This window comes from Mobula hypostoma, chromosome 8 (assembly GCF_963921235.1).
Source record: "Mobula hypostoma chromosome 8, sMobHyp1.1, whole genome shotgun sequence".
Taxonomy (NCBI): domain Eukaryota; kingdom Metazoa; phylum Chordata; class Chondrichthyes; order Myliobatiformes; family Myliobatidae; genus Mobula; species Mobula hypostoma.
The window spans coordinates 102319837-102344002 of NC_086104.1; the positions used below are offsets into that span (position 1 = coordinate 102319837).

At 41.5% G+C, this 24166-nt stretch overlaps 1 protein-coding gene across 3 annotated transcripts in view; it reads right to left on the reverse strand.

Annotated features, from left to right (window-relative positions):
- Positions 1-24166, reverse strand: part of wdr27 (WD repeat domain 27) — a 575337-nt gene that overhangs the window by 291653 nt on the left and 259518 nt on the right. The window lies entirely within an intron of this gene.

The window sequence follows — 24166 nt, forward strand, 5'->3', positions numbered from 1 at the left end:
TTTTCTCTGGAGCAGTGGAGGCTGAGGGGAGATTGGATAGAGGTCTATAAGATTATGAGAGGCAGAGAATGACGAGACAGGGAGTGTCTTTTTCCCAAGGTAGAAATGTCTAATACCAAAGGGCATGCGTTGAAGGTGAGAGGGAGTAGGTTCAAGGGGGATGTGAGGGGTAAGTTTTTTCCTCAGAGAGTGGTGGATGCCTGGAATGTATGCTGCGTATGGTGGTAGAGGCAAATACGTTCAAGGTTTTTAAGAGATGTTTGGATAGGCACATGTATACAAGGAAGATGGAGGGATATTGACTTTGTGTAGGTAGGAAGGATTCATTTTTGGGGTTTGTTTGATTTACTTTTGAGCTGTTTCAGCACAACATTGTGGGCTGAAGGGCCTGTTTCAGTGCTGTAATGTTCTATGTCTATGTCATAAGTGAGGCTAACTGTTCACTTTAAATTGTACCTTTGTGCAGGTTAATGGCAAAGGATGTTGGTTCGGAATGTGAGAGAGGATAAACTGTCAGGGAAATAGGAGCAGTTTTATGGAATTAATGGGAAAGCTCCTCAAGGAATAGCATGAACCCAAAGGGTTAAATGGTCTCCTTTTGGGTTGTTATAAAATAAACCAAGTACATGATGTCTTCATCGATCAAATAACTGTGCAAGGCTCACATAAGTAATGAGCTCTCAGTGAAGCAGGCTGACTGCAATCATTAAAATCAGGTTAGATTGTGGCTACATTTAGAACCGGTGAGAGGAAAACAAGGAAGATCAGAGGAGGAAACTTTCCACCAAATTTGCTCTTTTTGACTTTTCTTTCCGTTTTTCTCTGATTTAATTCAGAACAATAAACCATGGCACTAAACTACAGGCGCTAAAGCAGCATAGCCGTTAGCGCGACACTATTACAGCTCAGGGCATCGGAGTTTGGAGTTCAATTCTGACACCGTCTCTACAAAGCTCCTCCGGGTGCTCCAGTTTCCTCCCACATTCCAAAGACTTGTGGGTTAGTAGTCCTGTGATAAGACTAGGGTTAAATAGGCGGGTTGTTGGATGGTGCGACTTGATGGGCAGGAAGGGCCTGTTTCTTGCTGCGTTTCTAAACTAATAAATAAATCTATTGTAAGAAACAATAAATTTTCTGTGGGCAGAAGTTCATTCTTTCGTCCTTTGTTAATATGAAAGTCCATGGATGATGTAATGGACCATCTGCAAATACACTTTCACTGATAGTCTGGGTTTCAGAGGACACTGCTGATGCCTAATCAATTTAATCATACAGCTGGAAAACTCCAGTTGAACAAACCTTCAAGAGTTGTAAAGGAACACAAAAATATTTAAGGGAGATTTAAGCAAACAGAAATTTGTTAACTTAAACATAACATTTTGAAGAAATGGAGAATAGAGTTGTGGACATGCTATGTCAACACTAGAAACGTGGTAACACTTGCAGCCTACCCAGCACATGTGTGACAGAAAATAATATATTTGACTGTTTCCAGGTTTCAATGTACAGGTGACAAATAAATAAAACTAATCTTTAAATGAGAGAAAGGTTCAATCTTGTGAAGTTATGTGACTATAAGAAACTGCAGAGAGTTGTAGACACATTTCAGAAACCAACTTCCCCTCTGTGGACTCTGTCTACACTCTCACTGCCTCAGTAAAGCAGTCAGCATAATCAAAGACCGCACCCATATGGAACATTCTCTTTTCTCCCCTTTCCAATAGAAGATACAACAGCCTGAGAAGATGTACAACCAGGCTCAAGGACAATGTCTACCCAGCATTTATCACACCCTTGAACAGAGCTTTTGTACGATAAGATGGACTCTTGGTTTTACAATCTACCTTGCTTTGATCTTGCAATTTATCACTTACCTTATTGCAGCTCAATGTACCTTGTAATGATTTGATCTGTATGAACAGCTTTACACTGTATCTTGGCACATAACAATAATGAACCAACATTACAACATTAGGCAATTAAGTTATCCTTGCCTAACATAATTTAATATCTACATTCATTTAATTTCTACATTAAATTATGCTAGGCATGGATACTGGAAAATATTGGCAAATTTGTTGTTATGATAAATAACTCATTATTAGCCTCACTGTTATTTAAAGCAAAAAAAGATCTACGCCCATGTACTTTGTCCCTACTTTATGTAGTCTTTAGTAGTCCCATTAAAGCTATCCATGAAATTAAGTACATTACCACAATTGTGGGATTCTCAACTAAAGAAGCACTACTGTTATTAAACTATTTGATGCCCACATCTATCTAGGATTTATTCATTATTCCTGAATGTGAATTCAGAATCTATGCCATGATGGTGGGGGGGGGGGCGGTGCTATAACTTTAGAAGTGTTATTTTGATAGGAAAGGCCCAGCCTCTCTCAGTTGTATATGAATGATCCCACAGCCATCAGGCACAGTAGATGCAGCTGCTTCCTCACAGCTGAAGAGACATGGACTAAACCATGAACTCTAAAGCTGTACGTGTGGACTTTACATATTCTATTCGATAGAACACAACAGCACAGTACAGGCCCTTCAGCCCACAATGTTATGCTGACTTCTGAACCTACACCAAGATCAATCTAAACATTCCCTCCTACATAACCTTCCATTTCTCTTTCATCTATCTGCCCCAGAATCTCGTGAATGTTTCTAAAGTATCTGCCTCTACTATACTCCTGGCAGCAGCTCTTACACACTCACCGCTCTCTGGGTAATAAACATAGCTCTAACATCCCCTCTATACTTTCCTCCAAGCACCTTACAATTATGCCTCCTCATATTAGCCATTTCCACCCTGGGAAAACATTTCTGGCTGTCCACTCAAGTTATGCCTCTTATCATCTTGTATACCTCTACCAAGTCATCTCTCAAAAATACCTGTGACATCTCCCCTAAACTTTCTTCTGCTCACCTTAATAGGGTGCCCACTGGCATTAGCTATTGCCACCCTTGGAAAAAGGTGCTGACTGTCCACACTGTCTCTGCCTCCCATAACTTTAACCACCTCCATTTAGTTGCCCTTCCTCCACCTTTGCTCCAAAGAAAAAAAATCTATCATGCTCTCTAATTCAGGCAGCATCCTGGCAGACTTCCCCTGCACCCTCTCTAAAGCTTCCACAAAATGAGATGAGACCCTCCATCAGGACTAGAAAGAGAGGGAATAGCCAGTATAGAAAGGTGGGGGGAAATTGTGGAGCAAGGGCTGGTGGATCCAGGTAAGGGATGGGGTGGGGTGAGTAAGGAAGGAGAATGGAAATAATGTAAGGAGCTAGACGGTAATAGGTGGAAGTGACAAAGGGCTGAAGAAGATGGAATCTGATAGGAGACAGGCTTTATTTAAGGCATTGCTCGGACCACAAAAACGATTGTGAGCAGTTTTGAGACCCTTATCTAAGAAAGGAGGTGCTGGCTTTGGAGAGGGCCCACAGAAGGTTTACGAGAATGATTCCTGGAATGAAAGGGTTAACATAAGAGGAGCGTTTAATGGCTCTGGATCTGTACTCACTGGAGTTTAGAAGAAAGATGGGGTACCTCATTGAAACCTATCCAATATCAAAAGGCTTAGATAGAGTGGATGTGGAGATGACGTTTCCTACAGTGGTGGTGTCTAGGACCAGAGGACACAGGCTCAGAATAGAAGGACGCCCCTTTAGAACACAAATTAGAAGGAACTTTGTGAATTTGTGGAATTCATTAACACAGACAGCCGTGGAGGTCGAGTCATTGATTATATTTAAAGCAGAGGCTGATAGATTCTTGATTAGTAAGGGTACCAAAGGTTATGGGGAGAAGGCAGGAGAATGAGAGAGATAATAAATCAGCCATGGTAGAATGGCGGAGCAAACTCAGTGGACCAAATAGCATAATTCTGCTCCTATGTCTTGTGGTTTTAGGAGAGGACAGTGGACAATGGAATACAGAGAAGGAGGTAGGGAAGGGAATGCTTTGTTGTTGTTTCATATGGCAGGTGTTTTTCTCTTCACACTTCTAAATGATTTTTGTCAAGCCACTTTTCCAGCTCGTGGGGACATTGATGGACTGTGGCAAAGCCATATCAGATCTTGGTGAGAGGGCATGTTTGGACCAGGTTTACTCTGGGCACTGTGAACTCAGGGCTTTTTATTCTGGGCAACAACCGAGACAGCTTATATTGAAAAGTTGGCTTGATTCATAATGAAGTGCAGCCTGGGCAGGGCAGGGCAGACGCAAGTCTGTCTGTTCGGGAGCCAGGGTTAGATCGATCTTCGTCTGGCATCTCATCCACAGACATTCCAACATGGGTGGTCCTGAGTTAGCATCATCTGATGGAGTCCTTGAAGCATGCAAGCATGACGTCAACATGTCATCCAGGTTGTGGAGGAAGGGAATGGTTACGGGATGTTGGACAATTTGATGCTAATGCTATTAGGTCGGATGACTACCAAGGTGCAGATTAGTGAGTAGAATGCTCCTTTAATCCATGTCTAACTTTGACTTGGTGGTGGAGGTGGCTGAAGACAAACATGTCAGGTAGGGAATAGAAAATATAATTAAAGTGACTGGCCACCGGGAAATCCTGGGGGGTGCAGTGGACAGAGTGAAGATGCTCACCAAAGTGGTCCCCCAATCTGCTTCAGGTCTCACCAGGAAGCCACAGGATGTAATAAGCAACACTAGCGAGTTCACATGTGAAGGACTGTCTCACCTGGAAGTTTTTTTTAGGGCCCCAGATGGTGCTGAGGGAGGAGTTATAGGAACAGATGTAACACATGGTTACATTCACACCCCTCACCTTCTTATTCTGGCTTCTGTCACCATCTTTTCCAATCCTGACGAAGGGTCTCAGCCCAAAACACTGACTTTTTATTCCACTATTTATGCTGCCAGAGGTCCTTCAGCATTTTCTATGTGGTGTACTGTTCTGGCATACTATTCTGTGCCCCTTCATTGAACCAGGGCTGAATCTCTGGCCTCATCGTGGAGTGAGAGATATGAATCACCATGAAGTTACAGAAACTTATACTACTGATGCCACTGGCCCATAGCCCTTCATGAATGCTCAGTTTTCAGCTGCCAGATCTGTTCTGATCTGTCCCAGCATGACTGTGGCACCATACAGCACAATGGAGGGTGGTCCTCAATGGGAAGGTGAAACTTTCCTCAAGGAATTTGCAATGATCACTCCTACCAATACTTTCATGGACAGGTACATCTGCCACAGTAAGACTGGTGAGGATGGAGTCAAGTAGCTTTAACCCTTGTGCCGGTTCACTCACTAACTGCTAGAGACCCAATCTGACTTCTACGTCTTTCAGAACTCAGCCAGCTTGGTCTAAAATGGCACTCTCAACTATGGATATTGAACTCTGTGCTCTTGGTTATCTCAAGTGTTACTCAACATTGTGACCTGTACAAAAAGGACAGGTTGCACTTGAATCCATGGGGTTTCAATATCCTGGCAGGGGGGTTTGCTATTGCTATTGGGGAGGGTTTAAACTAGATTTGCAGCAAGGTGGGAACCAAAGTAAAGAGGCAGAGGATGGGGAGGTTGGAGCACAGGTAGAGACAGCTTGTCAGGAGTTTGTGAGGAAGGATAAGCAGATGTTAAAGCAAAGATGCACTCAGCAATGATTTGAAATGTGTCTATTTTAATGCAAGGAGTATCATAAACAAGGCGGAAGAACTTAGAGCGTGGATCAATACGTGAAACTGTGACTTTGTGGCCATTACAGAGACTCGATGTCTCAGGAGCAGGAATGGCTGCTGAGTGTGTCAGGCTTTAGATGTTTCAAAAAAAAACAGGGAGGGAGGCAAAAGAGGTGGGGACGTGGCATTGCTAATTAGGGATAGTACCACGGCTGTAGAAAAGGAGGAAGTCATGGAGGGGTTGTCTACTGAGTCAGTGTGGGTGGAAGTCAGAAACAGGAAAGAGGCAATAACTCTTCGGGGTGTTTTTTATAGACCCCCCCCCCAATAGTAACAGGGATATCAAGGAGCAGATAGGCAGGCAAATTCTGAAACCGTGCAATAATAATAGGGTTGTTGTGATGGGAGATTTTAATTTACCTAATATTGATTGGCAACTCCTTAGCGCCAGGGGTTTAAATGGGGTGGAGTTTGTTAGGTGTGTTCAGGAAGGTTTCCTGACGCAATATGTAGATAAGTCAACTAGAGAAGAGGTTGTACTTGATCTGGTACTGGGAAATGAACCTGGTCAGGTGTCAGATCTCTCAGTGAGAGAGTATTTTGAGGTAGCGACCACAACTCTCCTTCACCATAGCACTAGTGAGGAATAGCAGCAGACAATTTGGGAAAACATTTAATTGAGATAGAGGGAAATATGATGCTACTATATATCTGCAGCTTAATGTGAAAAAGACTAAGGAGCTGGTGGTAGACCTGAAAAGAGCTAAGGTACCGGTGACCCCTGTTTCCATCCAGGGGGTCAGTGTGGACATGGTGGAGGATTACAAATACCTGGGGATACGAATTGACAATAAACTGGACTGGTCAAAGAACACTGAGGCTGTCTACAAGAAGGGTCAGAGCCGTCTCTATTTCCTGAGGAGACTGGGGTCCTTTAACATCTGCCGGATGATGCCGAGGATGTCCTATGAGTCTGTGGTGGCCAGTGCTATCATGTTTGCTGTTGTGTGCTGGGGCAGCAGGCTGAGGGTAGCAGACACCAACAGAATCAACAAACTCATTCGTAAGGCCAGTGATGTTGTAGGATGTTGTAGGAACTGGACTCTCTCACGGTGGTGTCTAAAAAGAGGATGCTGTCTAAGTTGCATGCCATCTTGGTCAATGTCTCCCATCCACTACATAATGTACTGGGTGGGCACAGGAGTACATTCAGCCAGAGACTCATTCCTCCGAGATGCAGCACAGAGCGTCATAGGAAGTCATTCCTGCCTGTGGCCATCAAACTTTACAACTCCTCCCTTGGAGGGTCAGACACCCAGAGCCGATAGGCTGGTCCTGGACTTATTTCATAATTTACTGGTATAATTTACATATTACTATTTAACTATTTATGGTTCTATTACTATTTATTATTTATGGTGCAACTGTAACGAAAACCAATTTTCCCTGGGATCAATAAAGTATGACTATGACTATTAGGCAGGAACTTGACAGCATAAATTTGGTGCAGATGTTCTCAGGGAAATACATGGCGGAAATGTGGTAAATGTTCAGGGAACGTTTGCATGGAGCTCTGCATAGGTATGTTCCATTGAGGCAGGGAAAGGATGGCAGAATTAAAGAGCCATGGTGTACAGAGTATGTAGAAAATCTACTTAAGAAGAAAAGAAAAGCTTACAAAAGGTTCAAGAAACTAGGTACTGTTAGAGCTCTAGAAAATTACAAGGTTGCTAGGAAGGAGCTTAAGAATGGAATTAGGAATCCCAAAAGAGGCCATGAGAAGGCCTTGGTGAGCAGGATTAAGGAAAACCCCAAGTCATTCTACAAGTATGTGCAGAGCAATAGGATAAGCCATGTAAGAATAGGACCAATTAGGTGTGATAGTGGAAACATATTCATGGAGCCAGAGGAAGTAACGGAGGTACTTAATGAATACTTTGCTTCAGTATTCACCAGGGAAAAAGACGTTGGCAATTGTGGGGATGACCTACAGCAGACTGAAACACTTGAGCATATAGACATTAAGAAAGAGGATGTGCTGGAGCTTTTGAAAAGCATTAAATTAGATAAGACACCAGGATCGGATAAGATATACCCAGGTTACTGTGGAAAGCGAGGGATGGGATTTCTGAGTCTCTTGCAATGATCTTTGCATCATCAATAGGGACGAGAGAAGCACCGGAGGATTGGAGGGTTGTGAATGTTGTTCCCTTGTTCAAAAAAACGGATTAGAAATAACCAGGAAATCATAGACCAGTGAGTCTGACTTCAGTGGTGGGGAAGTTGTCGGAGAAGATCGTGAAAGGCAGGATTTATGAGCAACTGTAGACACATAATCTGATTAGGGATAGTCAGAATGGCTTTGTCAAGGGCAGCTCGTGCCTCATGAGCCTGATTGAATTCTTTGAGGAAGTAACAAAACACATTGATGGAGGCAGAGCAATGGATATAATGTATATGGATTTCAGTAAGGCATTTGATAAGGTTCCCCATGCAAGGCTTATTGAGAAAGTAAGGAGGCATGGGATCCAAGGAAATCTTGCTTTGTGGATCCAGAATTGGCTAGAAGGCAAAAGGTGGTTGTAGATGGTTTGTATTCTGCATGGAGGTCAGTGACCAGTGGTGTGCCTCAGTGATCTGTTCTGGGACCCCTACTCATTGTGATTTTTATAAATGACCTGGATGAAGAAGTGGATGGATGGATTAGTAAGTTTACTGATGACACAAAGGTTGGGGGTGTTGTGGATAGTCTGAAAGGTTGGAAGGGGTTACAGCGGGGCATCGATAGGATGCACAACTGGGCTGAAAAGTGGCAGATGGATTTCAACCCAGATAAGTGTGAAGAGGTTCATTTTGGCAGGTCCAATTTGAAGACAGAATATAATATCAATGGTAAGACTCTTGGCAGTGTGGAGGATCTGGGAGATCTTGGGGTCCATGTTGATAAGATACTCAAAACTGCTGCACAGGTTGACAGTGTTGTTAAGAAGGCATGTGGTGTGTTGACCTTCATCAACCATGGGATTGCGTTTCAGAGCCGGGAGGTAATGTTACAGCTATATAAGACCTTGGTCAAACCCCACTTGGAGTACTGTGTTCAGTTCTGGTCACCTCTCTACAGGAAGGATGTGGATACTATAGAGAGAATGCAGAGGAGATTTACAAGGATGTTGCCTGGATTAGAGAGAATGCCTTATGATAATAGGTTGAATGAACTTGGCCTTTTCTCCTTGGAGCAGTGGAGGATGAGAAGAGGTGACCTGATAGAGGTGTATAAGATGATGAGAGGCATTGATCGTGTGGATAGCCAGAGGCTTTTTCCCCAGGGCTGAAATGGCTAACACAAGGGGACATAGTTTTAAGGTGCTTGGAAACTTGTGACATCCGAGGGGATGTCAGGGGTAAGTTTTTCACAGAGAGTGGTGGGCGTGTGGAATGCACTGCTGGTGGCGATGGTGGAAGCGGACACAATAGGGTCTTTTAAGAGCCTCTTACATAGGTTCTTGGAGCTGAAAAAATAGAGGGCTATGTGCTAGGGAAATTCTAGGCAATCTCTAGAGTAGATTACATGGTCGGCACAACATTGTGGGCCGAAGGGCCTGTAATGTGTTGTAATTTTCTATGTCTATGTTTTATGATCAGCATGGTTTATCAGCTGAGGAAGGGTGGTAGGTGCTAATCAGGAAGAGGGGAGGGCTCCTTGTGCATATTTGACCTGATGTCATGGGACAATAAAAATGGGGACTCCAAAGGTTGCTCTCTCCCACCGTGTAATCACCTGTTGGGCCTGTCCGACAAGCGGGACAGGATATACAAGAAATATGATGAAGGGATCTGACACATTGAGTACAACTATCTTAGTCTGTGGAAGAATTTCCTCAGTTTAAACACCAGTATCCAGGTGCTTGAAAGGAAGATTCTGCAAAGTCAATTAGGCTGAGGGCAGATTTGTCATATTCGGTCTTTTGTCAATGCCAGATTCAATTTCCAGGGCAGGAAATATGCTATCTTCTTCTTTTGAATCTCATTTACTGTTTTTCTGTATGGAATATAGAAATAATGATACAACTATGTGACTTGCTAGGCCAGTTCAGTGGGGTGGGTCTACAGTCACATATGAGCCAATTTCTGTCCTCAAAGTCATTAAGGAATTAGATGCGTTTTTTAAAACAACAATCAATATCGTCATCATGGTACTAATGCCTAAATTGTTTTTCTCCAAAAGTTTAGATTATATACTGAAGTTAAATTGCACATGTTGTGGATTGTTAGTCCAGGCCTCTGGATTACCTCTCTGTTAATCTAATCACTGAATTACTGCAATGATCATTGTGCCCTTGATTTTGAATTATTAAAAATGAGCTACGGCAAAACTAGCCGTCTGGGTTCTTACAAATGTCTCTTTAATGCTGTTTCATTCAGTTTCCCATCAGATTCCGTAAGAACCTACCTTTCCACTTTTGATTTACTCTTATAGAAAAACACTTACCTTGCATGTCAGGCCAAATTGATAAACTAACTATTCAATCTTACAAAGATTATATCTATTTTATATGCTGAATACTTCAAATTTGAAACGGAGGGTGGTCTGAAGGTCAAACTCAGAAAGAATGTGTTGCTTTTGTCTTCTTCCAAAAAGACTGCATCAGATAACTTTTAACAATAGCTATTTTTAATAGCGTTATTTTTGGAAACCATGCTCCAAGGAAGAAGCACTCCATCTCCATAATTCTTAGAGGTAATGGCCTTGGGCTGAAACTTTATATGTTGTCAAAAGAGTTCTCCAAAAATGCAAAAATATAAACGACCTTAAGTAAACTAGTTCAAAAAGAAAAATGTACATTGAAGCACGGAGGATATGTTTGGAAGAACAGCATGGAGAATTTATACTGAAGAGAAGTCAGAAGAACAGAACCCACCATCCCTCAGAACTACAGCCTGCAGTACCCAACTGTATTTATCATAATTAGTTTCAGAATTGCTCTCTTGCTTGTCTAAAGCATCCAAAATTCCATCAGGGAGGACTCTAATGTTGAGTCCCTCCTGCATGTACCACCATCAAACAACCAGAGTGGTATACCAAATGGCTCAAAGTTTATTATCAAAGTACGCATATGTCACCATTCATTTTGGCTCAAGTATGCTGAGGTACAAGAAAAAGTGGAGGAAAAAAATTACCAGAAGTGTTCTGGGGGATTTTGACTATAAGAACAGAATGGAGAAAGTGGGATTGCTCTAAGAGTAAAGGTCAAAACTGTAGCATAGTCAGCTCAAAGAATCAAACAATGTGCCAGATTCCTGCATTACAGTTGTCAGCCTTAGCAACAGCACAGTTTCAACCAACACAGTCTGCAGACCTCAACCCTTAAATATCACTTAGACCTTTGACACCAAAATCCCATGTCCAGCTTGGCTCAGTCATAACAAGAGTATCATATCAAATGGTTTAGGAATGACGTTATGCAACTAAAAATAGTGGAGGAAGAATGGTTCTGGAGATTTCTGAAGAGGTATATAAGCTCTTTTAATTAAAGATTTTTATATAATAATCGAATCAGGGGACAAGAGGTTGGTGCTGGAATATACTAAAGTCAAAAATTACAAGCACTTTGGGCAGAATAGTCTAAAGTTAGTTTCTTTCTTAGGTTCTTAGCTTGATGGACTTAGAGACAGTCAATAGAGGGAAGATGTTCCTATTACCAATTGGTTCAAAGACAGGGAGCACAAATTTAAACTTTTTCACAAAAGATAGGATGAAAGTAGAAGAAAAATACTTTACTCAGTGAGTAGTAAGAATATAGAATTCTCTGTAAATAAAGATTCAAGAATGTTTATTGTTGTTCTTTGGTACACAAGTGTAAAGGAGAACATGATTGTAACTCCAGATAGGAGGCAACGGTAAAGAACATTAAGCATAAAGAGCACAATAAAAAAAACAAAAAAAAGACAATAAGTATAAAACAATTATATAAAACATAATGTCCAAGTACACACAGACTGATAGTATGTACATAAAGGTGATGTGTATGTGGTAGTGGTGGGGGGGAGGGGGTGACCAGCCTGACAGCTTGCGGGCTATCAAACTTTACAACTCCTCCCTTGGAGGGTCAGACACCCTGAGCCAATAGGTTGGTCCTGGACTTATTTCCATCTGGCATAATTTACATATTATTATTTTATTATTTATGGTTTTATATTGTTATATTTATACTCTATTCTTGGTTGGTGCAACTGTAACGAAACCCAATTTCCCTCGGGATCAATAAAGTATATCTATCTATCTATCTATCTATCTATTCCTCGTGTTTAAAATTAAACACTGTTTTTGAACTGAAGAAAATCATCTTTCATCTCCTTAGAAACTGATAAAATCAGTCTGTTCCTTTGAAACGCAAACACGAGGAAATCTGCAGATACTGGAAATTCAAGTAACACACACAAAATGCTGGTGGAACGCAGCATTTTGAGTGTGTTGCTGTTCCTTTGAAAGGTAGTATTTCTCCCCCAGGTACAGGAAATCCCTCAGGGCATGCAGTAATTGGATTTGCACTCTATGCTGTGATACTAAAAGAAAGATAATTGCAATTGTGATTCTTTAATCTAATATGTAGACGTGGTAAGTAATAACAAGCCTAGATGGTTTTGCAAACTAGTTAAAGATAATCGGCCTTTACAGTCACTTCACAGTTTGCCGCGGGGTGTAGTGCCAGCCATCACCAATTTGGGTTCAATACTCACTGCGATCAGTGAGGAAATTGAATGTTTTCCCTGTGGCTTTCCTCTGGGTGCTCTGGTTTCCTCCAACATTCCAAAGACATATGGGTTATTGCTAGTGAGTTGTGGGTGTGCTATGTTTGCACAGGAAACGTGGTGACACCTGCTGGCTGCCCCTAGCACAATCCTCAGACAGTAAAGGTCTTTGACACAAAGCAAGGCACTCCACTGTATGCTTCGTGATTCAATGTAATGGGACAAATAAAGCTAATCTCTATTGTTCACATGTGTACTATTACCAATTTTATTTACTCAAGTTTGAAAACTGAACTTTTAAAATATGCCTCACTTTTTGTTAATTTAATCAAGATACCATAAATTTCTATTTCAGCTCCACTTTTCATCTAGTTCCTCACATCAAGATCGTAAATTAGCAATCTTTTCCACCCTTTCACATGTTCCATGCCTAGAATGCCTTACTGTTGATCTAGTATCTAAGTTGTGTCAGTCTGATCTTTGGAATTTCATCTACCATGTAATCAGGCAACTAATTGTTTGAAATCTGATCACTCCTTTAGCACAAAAGCAAACAAAGTTAAATGCGTATTTTATTCACAACAGTATCCAACTACGCTCAGTAAATTAACAGTCAAAGTAAATTTACTATCAAAATATGTCTGTCACCATACACTACAGGAAAATTACAGAAAAATAAAGATACAGTTTATGAAAAACTATGCATAAATGAAGACTGACAACTAACGTGCAAAAGATGAATTGTGCAAATAAAAAGAAAGTAAAAATATAAATAATACTGAGATGAAGAGTCCTTCAAAGTGAGTTCATAAGTTGTGGTGAGTGAAGATATCCATACCAGTTCAGAAGCTGGATGGTTGCACGGTAGATGAATAATAACAATATGAACAATAAGTTACGACATTTAGTTGTTATTAAAATTATCGAACTTAATGAAGTGCATGAAAATCCACTGGCTATAAGGAACTGGAATGAGCCACACTGGAGAGATTCACAAATTGCTAGCTCCCTGACAGCTTAAGATATATGATGACAGTCTGGAGGGATTCTGTTTCCTTTTATCTTTCATTATATAAAAAAAGATCAAAGGCAAAAAATATTATACTCCATCGAAGTACAAAAGCTAAAGTCTTTACCAAGTGGGTAGTCAGTCCCACGCATGGTCAATCAACAGCTATTACCATCTTTAAATTGAAACTGTAACAACACCCTCTTAAAGTCACGATGCAATAAGTAAGCAATTGTAAAAAGATCATCTATCTCAAAAAGTCCGAATAAGACCTTGCAGTATAATTTCTGCTTTTCTTTGAAATGTATTGGGTGACAGCTTGGTACCCAATTTTTGACTGTGCTGTTTTCTCAGTGCATTTGAAGATACGGATAACTATTTGATTCATCATTAGATACAAGAAATAAGAGAGTAAATTTCAAAGCAAATTTATTATCAAAGTACATATATGTCACCATATACAACCCTGAGATTCATTTCCTTGCGGGCATTCACAGTAAATGCAAAGAAATAACAGAATCAATAAAAACTGCACTCAAGATGGACTAACAACCTATGTGCAAAAGAAAACAAACTGAAAATACAAAAAGAAATAAAAAACAAAATAATAATAATAAATAAGCAATAAATATTGAGACATGAGATGAAGAGTCCTTGAAAGTGAGTCCATAGGTTGTGGAATCAGTTCAGTGTTGGGGTGAGTGAAATTAAGTGAAGTTATCCCCTGTAGTTCAACAGTCTAATGGTTGATGGGTAATAACTGTTCCTGAACTTGCTGGTGTGGGAAAGGCTCATCTACCTCCTTCCTGATGGCAGCAACAAAAAGGGAGCATGGTCTGGATGGTGGGGCCCTTGATGATGGGCGCCGCTTTCCTGCAACAGTGCTCCCTGTGGATTTGCTCAATGGCAGGGAGGGCATTACCCATGATGGACCGAGTAAGTCAATCACCTTTCTAACAAGCATAATCATCATTCATTAAGGTCATGGCCGATCAACCTCTGAACCAATCCTGCATTATCACCTTATGCCTCGATTTCCTTAGTGAACAGAAATGTATAGGTCATTGTATTGAATGAATATAGCATCTGAGCTTTGACAGTCATCTGTAGTAGAGAATTCCAAAATTGTATTGCAATGTTACAAAGTTCCATTGAAGAAATGTCTACTTATCCCAGTCCTAAATATGTTGTCCTTTGCCTTGAAACTGTCACTTCTTCTTCTACGGAGAAAACAACCTCCCTAGATCAAGTCTGTCTATCCATGTCAATATTTTCACTTTCAAGTTTCATTTAGATCTCTTCTCATTCTTCCAATCTCTGTTGAAAACAGTCCTAGTCAACTTAATCTTTTCTCATCTGACAGACCTGCTGCCCCAGGATTCAAATATGTACTGCCTATTATGTAATGTCTAGCTGTATCCCCACTACATGTCCTTTTATATAAAAAGAGACCAAAACTGTTCATATCAGGTGCAGTACCTACAAAGTTCTGTACAATTGCAATGAAATTCTCTTTGCCCTGCATTCAAATTCTTGCCTAATAAGGCTAACATACCATTTGCCCTTTTAATCACTTGCTGTGTCTGTACACTTTTCTTTGTGCGCAGGGATAACCGCCCCCCCCCCCCGCAGGGTCCCTACAAACATTAACATTAGCTATTGCTTCAAACAAACATTCTGCTTTTCAGTTTTATTCATCAAGGTGAATGACCTCAGTGTTCCATTATAATATTCCTTCTGCCATATTCTCGTCCACTCACTCAACTTGACCATACACCCATGGAAATATCACCTCCAAAAATGGAAATGTGACATTTTATCTCCTCCATGGACTCTTAGCTTCACAATCTACCCCATTATAATCTTCTACATTATCATTTACCTGCACTGCACTTTCTCTAACTTTTACACTTCATTCTATACAGTATTGTTATTGTTTTATCTCCTTTTGTCTCAATGTGCCAATGCTCTAACCTGTATAAACGGTGTGCATGACAAGCTTTTCTCTGTATTAGAATCAGAATGTACATGGCAATAAACTAATCTGAATCTGAATCTCAGATTATTCCCTTACATTCTGCATTAAAGCTGCCAACATGTTTAGAGCATTGGCTGATTGGTAGGAGGCAGCAAGGGGGAATAAAAGGATCCTTTTCTGGTTGGCTGCCAGTGACTAGTGGTGTGCAGCAACGGTCGGTGTTCAGACCACTTCTTTTTATGCTGTATATAAATGATTTACAGATCAGAATCAGAATCAGAATCAGGTTTATTATCACCAGCATGTGACATGAAATTTGTTAACTTAGCAGCAGCAGTTCAATGCAATACATAATACAGAAAAAATAACAAATGAAATAAAAATAACATTAATAACAGATAAATAAGTAAATCAATTACAGTATACATATATTGAATAGATTTTAAAAAGTCCAAAAACAGAAACTGTATGTTAAAAAAAGTGAGGTTGTGTCCAAGATTTCAATGCCCATTTAGGAATCGGATGGCAGAGGGGAAGAAGCTGTTGCTGAATCGCTGAGTGTGTGCCTTCAGGCTTCTATACCTCCTATCTGATGGTACAGTGAGAAAACGGCATGCCCTGGGTGCTGCAGGTCCTTAATAATTGACGCTGCCTTTCTGAGACACCGCTCCTTGAAGATGTCCTGGGTATTTTGTAGGCTAGTACCCAAGATGGAGCTGACTAAATTTACAACCCTCTGAAGCTTCTTTCGGTCCTGTGCTGTAGCCCTTCACCCCCTTACCAGACAGTGATGCAGCCTGTCAGAATGCTCTGCATGGTACATCTATAGAAGTTTTTGAGTGTATTTGTTGACATGCCAAATCTCTTCAAACTCCTAATGAAGTAGAGCTGCTGTCTTGCCTTCTTTATAACTACATCGATATGTTGGGAACAGGTTAGATCCTCAGAGATCTTGACACCCAGGAACTTAAAACTGCTCACTCTCCCTACCCCAGTTTGCAGATGACATGAAGATTGGTGGAGGGGCAGGTAGTGTTGAGGAAACAGGTAGGATGCAGAAGGACTTAGACAAATTAGGAGAATGGGCAAGAAAGTGGCAAATGAAATACAATGTTGGAAAATGCATGGTTATGCACTATAGTAGTCGAAATAAATATGCAGACAATTTTCTAAACGGAGAAAATCCAAAAATCTAAGATGCAGAGAGACTTGGGAGCCCTTGTGCAGAACACCCTGAAGATTAACTTGCAGGTTTAGTCAGTGGTGAAGAAGGCAAATGTCATGTTAGCATTTATTTCAAGAAGTCTAGACTACAAGAACAAGGATGTAATGCTGAGGCTTTATAAGGCACTGATGGGGCTTCACCTTGAAGATTATGAACAGTTTTGGGACCCTCATCTTAGAAAAGACGTGCAGGCATTGGACAGGATCCAGAGGGGGTTCACAAGAATGATTCCAGACATGGAAGGGTTATTATACGAGGAACATTGATGGCTCTGGGTCTGTACTCGCTGGAATTCAGAAGGATGAGGAGGGCTCTCATTGAAACCTTTCGAATGTTGAAAGGCCTAGAGAGAGTAGATGTGGAAAGGGAGAGTCTAGGACAAGGGGGCACCGCCTCAGGATAGAGGGGCACCCTTTCAAAACAGAGATGCGGAGAATTTTCTTTAGCTAAAGGGTGGTGAATTTATGGAATTTGTTGCCACATGCAGCTGTGGAGGCCAGGTCACTGGGTATATTTAAGGTAGAGATTGACAGGTTCTTGATTGGACATGGCATCAAAGGTTATGGGGAAAAGGCCGGGAACTGGGGTTGAGGAGTAAAAGAATAAAGGATCAACCATGATTGAATGGCAGAGCAGACTCGATGGGCCAGATGGCCTAATTCTGCTCCTGTCTTATGGTCTTATGGTCTAAAATCTTTTTTTAAATAGAAGGGGACTAACCATCAAACTTAGAAACACAAGAGATTACAAATGCTGGAAATCTGAAGCAACATGCACCAAAAATTAACCTGAAATGTTGACTGCTCATTTCCCTCCATAGATGCTGCATGAATCACTGAGTTTCTCCAGCACTTTATATGTTACCTATATTTTTAGTTTTATCTACATATTTGCACTATCCTCATATAAATCATTGGGGTCACCAACACAGTCATAGACTCTGTGAACTGGTCACACACACAATTGCCATCACTGTCAAATAAATTCAAGTCCCACGTGTACAAAATGGCTGGACTTGTTTCTGTTTAAACAGATTCATTTTAGAACCAATAAAATCCTACCCATTATTCCACTGCTAAAGCAGAGTTAATTTGCTAGTGACAATAAGAGACTAGGTATTCTAACTGTCACATTGCATACAGTGGTGGTCGCCCCACTTTGGGAAGGGAGTTAAGGCTTTGGAGAGGGTGCAGAAGGGGTTTACCGGATTCTGCCTGGTTTAGAGTGAATGTGCTATCATGAAAGACTGGTTAAACTTGGGCAGTTTTCTCTGGAGCTCAGAAGCCTGAGGGGAGACCTGATAGAGGTTTACAAGATTATGAGATGCAGAGAGAGAGTAGACAGGGAGCATTTTTTCCCAGACTAGAAATGTCTAATACCATTAGAAGGCAATCACTGAAGGTGAGAGAGGTACATTCAAAGGAGTAAGGGGCAAGTTTTTTACTCAGAGAGTGGTGGATGCCTGGAATGCGCTGCCTGGTATTGTGGTAGAGGCAAATACATTAGAGACTTTCAAGAGATGTTTAGATAGGCACATGAATATCAGGAAGATGGAGGGATCAGGACATTGTGTAAGTAGGAGGGATTCGTTTTTGGGTTTTTTTTAATTTACATTTTAGCTAGTTGAGCACAACATTGTGGGATGAAGGGTCTTTTTTAGTGCTGTGCTCTTATGTTCTTGCTCTACAGAAGGATAGCATAAGATGAGAGATTAATTGAGATTGAAACTTCTTAAATATAACTCTTACCATTACATCAGGCTGTACGTCTGTCTGCAACTAAATTCTCATCTTCCTCATCTATTCAGGAGAGTTTAAACTAGAATTGTTGGGAGGTGGGAACTGAACTGAAGATGCAGAGGAAGGGACGGTTGGCTCACAAATAGAGAGAGCTTGGAGACAGTGCAAGAGAAAAGATAGGAAGTTGATAGAGAAGGGATACACTCAGACCAATAGTTTGAGATGTGTCTATTTTAATGCAAGAAGCATCATGAACAAAGCAGATGAGCTTAGAGAGTGGATCAGTACTTGGAGCTATGATGTTGTGGTCATTACAGAGACTTGGATGGTTTTGGGGCAGGAATGGTTACTTAGAGTGCCAGACTTTAGATGTTTCAGAAAGGACAGGGAGGGAGGCAAAAGAGGTGGGGGCGTGGCATTGCTGATCAGCGATAATGTCACAGATGAAGTCATGGAGGGATTGTCTACTGAGTCTCTATGGGTGGAAGTTAGGAACAGGAAGGGGTCAATAACTCTACTGGGTGTTGTTTATAGATCACCCAATAGTAACAGGGACATCGAGGAGCAGATAGGGAGACAGATTCTGGAAAGGTGTAATAATAACAGGGTTGTCATGGTGGGAGATTTTAATTTCCCAAATATTGATTGGCATCTCCCTAGAGCAAGGTGTTTTGATGGGGTAGAGTTTGATAGGTGTGTTCAGGAAGGTTTCCTGACACAATATGCAGATAACCCTACAAGAGGAGAGGTTATACTTGATCAGGTATTGGGAAATGAACCTGGTCAGATGTCAGGTCTCTCAGTGGGAGAGCATTTTGCAGATAGTGATCATAATTCTATCTCCTTTACCATAGCATTGGTGAGGGATAGGAACAGACAAGTTAGGAAAGTGTTTAATTGGAGTAAAGGGAAATGTGAGGCTATTAGGTAGTAACTTGGAAGCATAAATTGGGAACAGATGTTCTCAGGGAAATGTACGGCAGAAGTGTAGCAAATGTTCAGGGGATATTTGCGTGGCTTTCTGCATAGGTATGTTCCAATGAGATAGACAGGGATGGGTGGTAGGGTACAGGAACCGTGGTGTACAAAGGCTGTTGAAAATCTAGTCAAGAAGAAAAGTTTACGAAAGGTTCAAAAAACAAGGTAACCATAGAGATCTGGAACACTATAAGGCTAGCAGGAAGGACCTTAAGAATGAAATTAGGAGAGCCAGAAGGGGCCATGAGAAGGCCTTGGCGAGCAGGATTAAGGAAGACTCCAAGGCACTCTACAAGTATGTGAAGAGCAAGAGGACAAGATGTGAGAGAATCAGACCAATCAAGTGTGACAGTGGAAAAGTGTGTAAGGAACCAGAGAAGATAGCAGAAATACTTAATTAATACTTTGCTTCAGTCTTCAGTATTCACTACGGAAAAGGATCTTGGCGATTGTAGGGATGACTTACAGCAGATTGAAAAGCTTGAGCATATAGACATAAAGAAAGAGGATGTGCTGGAGCTTTTGGAAAACATCAAGTTGGATAAATCTCCGGGACTGGATGAGATGTACCCCAGGCTCCTGTGGAAGGCAAGGGAGGAGATTGCTGAGCCTCTGTCAATGATCTTTGCATCATCAATGGGGACAGGAGAGGGGAGGATTGTGGGTTGCAGATGTTGTTCCCTTATTCAAGAAAGAGAGTAAAGATAGCCCAGGAAATTATTAACCAGTGAGTCGACGGAAAAGATTCTAAGGGGTAGGATTTATGAACAGTTGGAGGGGCATAATATGATTAGGAATAGTCAGCATGGCTTTGTCAAAGGCAGATTGCGCCTTACGAGCCTGATTGAATTTTTTGAGGATGTGACTAAACACATGGATGAAGGTAGAGCAGTAGATGTAGTGTATATGGATTTCAGCAAAGCATTTCATAAGCCATGCAAGGCTTACTGAGAAAGTAAGAAGGCATGTGATCCTAGGGGGCCTTGCTTTGTGGATCCAGAATTGGCTTGCCCACAGAAGGAAAAGAGTGGTTGTAGATGGGTCATATTCTGCATGGAGGACAGTGACCAGTGGTGTGCCTCGTGGATCTGTTCTGGGACCCCTTCTCTTAGCGATTTTTATAAATGACCTGGATGAGGAAGTGGAGGGATGGGTTAGTAAGTTTGCTGATGACACAAAGTTTAGGGGTGTTGTGGATAGTGTGGAGGGCTGTCAGAGGTGACAGCTGGACATTGATACGATGCAAAACTGGACTGAGAAGTGGCAGACGGAGTTCAACCCAGATAAGTGTGAGGTGGTTCATTTTGGTAGGTCAAATATGATGGCAGAATATAGTATTAATGGTAAGACTCTTGGCTGTGTGGAGGATCAGAGGGATCCTGGGGTCTGAGTCCATCGGACACTCAAAGCTGGTGCGCAGGGTGACTCTGTGGTTAAGAAGGCATACGGTGCATTGGCCTTCATCAGCCGTGTGATTGAGTTTAAGAGCTGAGAGGTAATGTTACAGCTACATAAGTTACACCTCAAGTATGTGTGCTTAGCCCACTGCACTACTCTCTCTACACTCAAGACTGTGAGGCTGGGCACAGCTCAAATGCCATCGAAAACATTCGCTGGCAATACCAACATTGTTGGCAGAATCTCAGATGGCAATGATCGTCGATTTCAGACGGTCTCAGCATCAGCACACACCCCTCAGCATCAGCAGCTCCACAGTGGAGAGAGTGGAAAACATCAAGTTCCTTGGGGTGCAGATCTTGGACAATCTCACCTGGTCCAGGAACACCACTGGGATTGTGAAATGGGCCCAGCAGAGATTGCACTTTCTGAGGAAGCTTAAACAAGCATCACTCCCCACTAACTTCTTAACTACATTCTACAGAGGCGTGGTTGAGAGTGTGGTTACCTTTTACATCACAACCTGGTACTCCAGCTGCAGTGCTGTCGACAAAAAAGCCTTGCAGAGAGTGGTTAGGGGAGCAGAGAAGGTTATTGGGGTCTCCCTACCTTCTGTCCAAGACCTCTTTCAGAGTCGATGCCTCTAGAAGACACGGTACATCATTAAAGACCCCTCACACCCTCTCCATGAACTGTTTGTTCTTCTGCCATCAGGCAAACGTTACAGGAGCATCAAAACTAAAACCACAAGGCTACTAAACAGCTTCCTCCCACAGGCAGTCAGACTGCTAAATAGCTGCTCTACCTGATTCTGCTTTGGACACTTTTAACTTGCACCGGACACTTATAACTTGATTTTAACTGACATGTGGCTGTTGTGTTTTACTATTTATTGTTACGTTTATTATTTAGTGTTGCGTTTGTTATGTTAAGATTTCACTGCTCTTGAGAAACGCTGTCTCATTCTGCCCTGCAGAGTTGATGCACGGTTAGAATGAATAAAGTTTTTTTGAATCTTTTGAATCTTGAATCTTTTTTGAATGTTGTAGAGAAATTAGATAGATAAGCTGCTTAAGTGATGATGCAACAACTTTGCACTCAACATCAGCAAGACAAAGGATTTGAACATGGACTTCTGAGAGGGGAAGTTGAGAGCACACACACCAGTCCTCACTGAGTGGGTGTGTTAGCTAAGAAAAGGATGAGCAGCTACAAGTTCCTGTTTGTCAGTATCTCAGAGAATCTATCTTGGGCCCAATGTACTGGTGCAATCACAAAGAGGCCAAGTGATGTATTCAAAACAGTTGACCCTTCCACTATCAGATATCTGAACATTATCTATTTATTTTACACCATACGTCAGTGATAATAAACCTGATAACTGATGATTAATTAGGTTTGTGAATTGATTTGTACATTTGATCATTGGTATTATTCCCAATATTTCAACCACAAGACATAGGTGCAGAATTAGGCTATTTGGCCCATTGAATCTGCTCTGCCATTTCATCATGGCTGATCCAATTTTCCTCTCAGCCCCAATCATCTGCCTTCTCCCCGTATCCCTTCATGTCCTGACCAATCAAGACTCTATCAACTTCTGCCTTAAATATACATACAGACTTGGCCTCCACAGCTGCCTGTGGCAAAGAATTCCACAGATTCACCACTCTCTGGCTAAAGAAATTCCTCCTCATCTCTGTTCTAAAAGGACGGCCTTCTATTCTGAGGCTGTGTTCTCTGATCTTAGACTCTCCCACCATAGGAAACATCCTCTCTACATCCACTCTATCAAGGCCTTTCACCATTCAATAGGTTCAATGAGGCCACCCCTCATTCTTCTGAATTCTAGTGGAAATAGGCCCAGAGCCATCAAATGCTCTTCATGACAAGCTATACAATCCTGGAATCATTTTCGTGAATCTCTTTTGAACTCTCTCCAGTTTCAGCACATCCTTTCTAAGATTAGGGGCCCAAACCTGCTCTCAATACTCCAAGTGAGGCCTCACCAGTGCTTTATAAAGTCTCAACGTTACACCCTTGCTTTATATTCTAGTCCTCTTGAAATGAATGCTAACATTGCATTTGGCTGCTTCATCACAGACTTAACCTGCAAATTAACCTTTAAGGAATCCTGCCCAAAGACTCCCAAGCCCGCTTGCACCTCAGTTTTTTAGTATTTTCTCTCCATTTAGAAAATAGTCAACCCTTTCATTTCTTCTATCAACGTGCGTTACTATACACTTCCTGACATTGTATACCATCTGCCATTTCTTTGCCCACTCTCCTAATCTGTCTAAGTCCTTCTGTAGCCTCTCTACTTCCTCAAAACTACCTGCTCCTCCATCTATCTTCATAGTGTTTGCAAACTTTGCAACGTAGCCATCAAATTCCATCATTCAAACCATTGGCATACAACGTAAAAAGAATTGGTCCCAACACAGATGCCTGTGGAACACCGCTATTCACCAGTAGCCAGTCAGAAATGGTTCCCTTTATTCCCACTCTTTGCCTCCTGCCCATCAGCCACTGCTTTATCCATGCTAGAATCTTTCCTGTAACATAATGGGCTTGTATCTTGTTAAGCAGCCTCATGTGTGGCACCTTGTCAAAGGCCTTCTGCAAATCCAAGTGAACAACATCAACAGATTCTCCTTTGCTTCACCTGCTTGTTACTTCAAAGAATTCCAACAGATCTGTCAGGCCTGATTTTCCCTTGAACAAACCATGCTAACTAAGGCCTATTTTATCCTGTGCCTCCAAGTACCCTGAGACCTCATCCTTAACAATCAACTCCAACACCTGCCCAACCACTAACTGACTAACTGACTAACTGACCTAAAATTTCCTTTCTTCTGCCTCTCTCCCTTCTTGAAGAGTGGAGAGACATGTTATGGTAATTTCACACACTTCATGCCCTGACATCTGGAACTCCCACCATTCTGCTAGTGTCTTCCACAGTGAAGACTGATGCAAAATATTTATTCAGTTCATCCGCCACTTTCCTCTCCCCCATCACCACCTCTCCCCAGCATCATTTTCCAGCAGTCCAATATCCAGTCTCACCTCTCTTTTAAACTTTATGTATCCGAAGAATCTTCTGCTATCCTCTTTAATACCTTTGGCTAGATTACTTTCGTATTCCATCTTTACCTTTTTAGACTTTTTTAGTTGCCTTCTGTTGGTTTTTAAAAGCTTCCCAAACCTCTAACATCCCATCAATTTCTGCTCTATTATATGCCCTTTTTTTGGCTTTTATGTTGGCTTTAACTTCTCTTGTTAGCCACGGTTATGTCATCTTTCCTTTAGAATACTCCATTTTCCTTGGGATGTATACATCCTGTGCCTTGCAAATTGCATCTAGAAATTCCAGCCATTGCCACTCTGCTGTCATCTCTGTCAGTGTTCTTTTCCAATCATTTCTGGCCAACTTCTCTTTCATT